The sequence below is a fragment of the Euleptes europaea genome, chromosome 2 (genome assembly GCF_029931775.1).
Source record: "Euleptes europaea isolate rEulEur1 chromosome 2, rEulEur1.hap1, whole genome shotgun sequence".
Lineage (NCBI taxonomy): Eukaryota > Metazoa > Chordata > Lepidosauria > Squamata > Sphaerodactylidae > Euleptes > Euleptes europaea.
This window is the reverse complement of record NC_079313.1, coordinates 126,865,210-126,870,660: the sequence shown is the minus strand read 5'-3', so window position 1 is coordinate 126,870,660 and position 5,451 is coordinate 126,865,210. Positions and strand designations below refer to the sequence as shown.

Here is a 5,451-nt window from a genome sequence, read left to right as displayed (position 1 = left end):
TAGAGTCTGCCACTCTTAACCACTACACCACACAGGGGATGCCGGGGAGTGAACCTGGGACCTTCTTTCCCCTCTAAGGAAGAAATGCCAGCTTGAGCCTGCATGCCAATCTGATGCTCTGCCACTGAGCCATGACCATTCCCCTTAACGGGACTAATGTCTAGGGGGCATGACATCTTCTTGCTTTGACCAGAAGGTAGGGTTGCCAGGTCCCTCTTAGCCATTGGCGGGAGGTTTTTTGGGGAGGAGCCTGAGAAGGGAGGGGTGGGACTTCAATGCCATAGAGTCCAATTGCCAAAATGGCCATTTTCTCCAGGTGAACTGCTTTCTATCGGCTGGAGATCAGTTGTAATAGCAGGAGATCTCCAGCTAGTACTGGGAAGTTGACAACCCTACCAGAAGGAAGGCAGATCCTCACTTCTCAGTACAGATGGACAAGAGTCATTTGTGGATATAAAATCTCTATGTTGTCCAAAACCTAGGAACCCTCAGTAAAATTTGTGTTGTAGCTGGCCCCCAAACTTCATGGTACCTGGAACATGTACCAGTTTTTATGTGTACAGTCTATTCCAACAAATTATTTCTTCCCAGGCTCCATGAAACAGACGCTTTCAAAGATCAGTCTTGCAAACTATCTCTTCATTCCCAGCAGCACTGGGGGTGGCAGTAATCCTATTTTCTATGCAGCAGGCTGGTAAGAAATGGAATGGAAACTGACATATGCCTGGACAATATCTGTTCACTGAGCAAATATTGACTAGTCATTTCTTCCTTAGAGGGAGAAAAAAGTTACAGTGCCTTGACAGAGCAGGATGTTCTATAAGCTCAGCTGTAAGGGAAATGTATACGGTCATTTTTTTCCTTGACCTCTACAGAGTACATAAAGTGTTTGTCTGAAAAGAATCAGCCTGGAGAGGGAACAAGATGCAGACTAGGCAGACTTGAGGAGGTCAAACTGAAGGCACCCGGCAGCCCATGGAGAAACAGGAGTGTAGTTCTGAAGGAATGTTTTGAGTTAAACCATAATATGAGCCAGCGTAGTTCAATGGTTAGAAGGTTGGCCTGGGATCTGGGTGACCCAGGTTTGAATCCCCACTCTGCCATGAAAGTTCTCTGGGGTCATTTATGCGGGGGTACTTGGACTCAGGTTCGCCCCCTGTCTGACTCAGTTGTTCCTTGGAGTTCTGCATGAGTTTTCCATCCATTAGAAATGACCTCACTGCCAGCCCTTGCAATGTCCGGGTCTTCTCATTCCTCTGTTAACCCAACTCTTCCCTCTCCCCTGAGCTCAGCCCAGGTGAAATCCCCCTGCATAAGGCAAAGCACTAGACACAGAAGCTTGCTTTCTCTCACAGCCAATCACAAAGCAGCAGGTAAAGAGGTGGGGATTCAAATGCTTCCTGCTTCTTCGAAGCTCTTTCTGAGCACAAGAAAGGCTTTTTAAAACCAAGGCTTGGATTTCTCCCCCCAACATCCTTTCAGATTGCTCCATTTTTTGTTTTTGTTTTTAAAATGCTTTTTTATGCAGCAATTGGGTTTTTGGGGGGGGGGGTTCTCTCACAGTGAGCACTGAGGAGTAAGCCAATTACAAAGCAGCATTTAAAGGGGCAAGACTTGATTTGAGTTTGGGGGTTGCTGGTGCATAGATTCCCAACTGGAAAGTGTGGGTCCAGGCCAGCCAGCAACAAACCTCAGGTAAAACTCCCATGCAAAAATGACCTGGGTGACCTTGGATCAGGCACTGTTTCTTGCAGCCTAACCTACCTCACAAGGTTGTTGTGAGAAGAAAATGGAGGTAGGGAGATTACACTTTCAGTTGCAATTGGGTCCCTCTGACAAATTTCAGACTTTTACACTGGATCCAGTGAGGAACTGGCCTAGATGAAATCTAATGAGTCTGGAATCATGTGGTCTCGAAAAGCTTTCCCCCACTTTCCTCTCCCACCAGCACCCCCCTAGGAGCATGGAAAGAATGACACTAGGGCTGTAGCCAACGAAATCTTATGCCACAATAAACCTGCTGTTCTTTAAGGTGCCAGAAAACTGCTTTTTGTTTTCAGTGTAACCAGCATGGCTGCCCCAACCGGTATTTAACACTGGACTAACTCTCCGAAGTTGTTTTCTGTTGCCCAAGAAGGTCGGACCAGAACCAATGGGTTGAAATTAAATCAAAAGCGTTTCCATCTAGACATGAGGAAGAACTTTCTAACAGTTAGAGCGGTTCCTCAGTGGAACAGGCTTCCTCGGGAGGTGGTAAATGCTCTTTCCCTGGAGGTTTTTAAGCAGAGGCTAGATGGCTGAAACGTTCTGCTTCTTTGAACCAAGACTGTAGGAGCAGAAGACATGAGAATGCAGAAAGGGAAACTCCTGGGCATCAGCCGTGACTGTCAATGGTTAATAGAACTGCAATGCATTATGGGAAAGGGGGTGGAAATATGCAGATTACGAGCCAATGTCCGTCTGAGCCCTGGCAGTCGAAAGTATGAAAGTGACAGAGTGGAGAAAATCTACCAATTATGACATAAAACTGTCTTTCAGGAGGTTGATTACCTGGAAGGCAGAAAGAGCAGCATTTGTGGAATATGATGGGAGGTCTTGTGATCCCGGCCGGACTGGCTATAGGGCTGGGCACCTCAGGCTGTGACTTTGCTCTCCTAGCCCCTAAAGTGAGCAAGGCTGATACGAAAGCAATTTTTCTGGGCAGTTTCTTTATTGCTTCTCAGCCTTATGGCTACAATCAAGTGTAGTTTATTGCAATAAAGGGTTCAGGGCTTGCCTTACTCCCCCACCCTGGACTATATCCCTGTGGACTGTGGACAATCATGATGAAGGGTTCAGGGATTTGCCCTGCTCCTCCACCATGAACTATCTCCCTATGGACTTTGCACAATTTTGTCAGTTACTGGACAGTCTGTGTATGCAGAAGTATCTCCTGTTCTCTTTGCTCTTTATTACTGTTGCATAGAATGCATGCACCCGCGTTTTCCAGGACTGGTTTGTATTGACTCAATGTTCTCTACCGTTTGTACTGCTTGAAACATTCTTTGAATAAAAGTCAATCTGTTCTTACCAGTTTAATATCTGATATGTCCTTTATCTGAGAAGTATATATTAAATGGATTTTTGGGACTGGGAGTTGGAATAGGGGCTTGCTCCATCCAATCCATGCATTGACCTGGTATTGCAGTACCTCTAGGAATGGTGCACCTGCCCTTGGGGAGAATATTGCTGGTTAAAAGATGGATTGTAATATTTTTCTTTTGATTTTCTTATTTTCTTGGTGTTATAATTTAAACTGCTTTGTCCTGCAGAGCCTCTCATCAGGACCAATCGTCAGGGGGGAGCTGGAACCTGAAGATGGGGGACCCCTGCAACATGGTAGTTACACACGCCTTCTGCCTGCTCACCTGTCCCGACCCCACGAGGACCATCACGGATGATGCCCTTTGCACTATGGCCCAGAACAGACTGTGGAGGGACCCCACCGGTGAGGACCTTCCCTCCTCATATCTTGTGTTTAATTATGAATGGAGAATTTCAGGGCAAGATTATAGAACTCATAATTCAGCTGAGGATGGCCCAGGCTAGCCTGATCTTGTCAGATCTCAGAAGCTAAGCAGGGTCAGCCCTGGTTAGTATTTGGATGGGAGACCTCCAAGGAATACCAGGGTTGCTGCGCAGAGGAAGGCACTGGCAAACCACCTCTGTTAGTCTCTTGCCATGAAAACCCCAAAAGGGGTCGCCATAGGTCGGCTGCGACTTGACGGCACTTTACACACACACACACAGTAAGCCAGGAAAAACCTTTTTTTATTTTTTGAAGATCAGTGACATCCAGTGATGACTGGCTGAAGATGTGCCCACACCGATGGATACCTCAACTTCTGGCGACCAATGAAACAGTGCCCAGCCCCGGGAAACCAATCAAAACCTGCCCATTATTTCATCCATTGGAAAAGGATTCTTTTGAATCTGTGAAATTGACTGTAAGCTGTCAGGTAGCTTGAAATTTCATGCTATATTGAGATCAAGAACAGTTGAGACTGAGTGGTTTAAAAAAAATTCTGATCATTCAGAAAGCATGCATTAAGTTTTTCTTCCAGCCAGCCTCCCTTCATGTCTATTTTCTTTTAAAGCATGTTGCTGTGGATGCCATTAAAAATCCCATCTATTGATGTGTAGGGAATAGAACAAGACAAAAGGAATTTCTTTCTTCATCACTGTAGAAGTGGCTCACAGCTCATTCAATTGATGCAGAATTCAACTGCATATGTTTCAGCAAGGCCCCCTGCTGGATTCTTTGAAGCCAATACTCACTATCAGGTCTTTTATGCATGGCTGTTTCACTCGCCGTCAGCCCAACAATGGCTTCAGGTCTTTGTGTTGATTATGCAGGCCATTTCTGACTGTCAGAGGTCGCCTCTCTCTCCCACTGCATTTCCCTGCGTTTTGCCCGCATTTTCACATTTGAGATAAAGCAGGTCTCTCAAAACACCTTACAATCACCTTCCCTTCCCCTCCCCACAACAGACACCCTGTGAGGTAGGTGGGGCTGAGAGAGCCCTATCAGAGCTGTGACTTGCCCAAGGTCACCCAGCTGGCTTCGTGTGTAGGAGTGGGGAAACAAATCCAGTTCACCAGATGAGCCTCCACTGCTCATGTGGAGGAGGGGGGAATCCTCCAGATCAGAGTCCACCCCATCCTCCAGATCAGAGTCCACCGCTCCAAACCACCGCTCTTAACCACTACATTACGCTGGCTCCCAGCCATTCCACTGCAGAAAGTCTATCTTGAGCAGCACAAAGAGATCTATGCATATTTCAAGCACAGTTTTTTAAAAATCAAACATGAGAAAATATTCATACAAATGAAGAACAAGGAGAAGAGCTGGTTTTTATACCCTGATTTTCTGTACCTTTAAGGAGTCTCAAACTAGTTTACAATCTCCTTTGCTTCCTCTCCCCACAGCAGACACCTTGAGAGGTACGTGTGGCTGAGAGAGTTCTGAGAAAACTGTGACTGGCCCAAGGTCACCCAGCAGGCTTCATGTGTAGGAGTGGGGAAACTAACCCGGTTCCCCAGATTAGAGTCCGCCACTCACGTGGAGGAGTGGGGAATCAAACCCGGTTCCCCAGATTAGTGTCCTCCAATCTTAACCACTATATCATGCTTGCAGTAGTAGAAAATGCCATTAAGTTGCAGCTAATTTATGGCGACTCCATAGAATTTTCAAGGCAAGAGACAAACAGAAGTGGATTGCCATTTTCTGCATCTGTGTACCAACCCTGGACTTCCTTGGTGTTCTCCCATCCAAGTACTAACCAGAGCCAACCCTGCCTAGCTTCTGAGATCTGATGAGATTGGGCTAGCCTGGGCCATTTAGGTCTGGGCCAAATGCCATTACTATGCCAAAATTAGCAGATTAACACATTAGGCTGGATGTATAAATTG

At 46.3% G+C, this 5,451-nt stretch overlaps 1 pseudogene; it reads left to right on the top strand.

The window, feature by feature from the left end:
• Nucleotides 1–3,036: 3,036 nt before the first annotated feature.
• On the top strand, nt 3,037–3,212 carry LOC130474026 (U2 spliceosomal RNA; annotated as a pseudogene).
• Nucleotides 3,213–5,451: the final 2,239 nt, after the last annotated feature.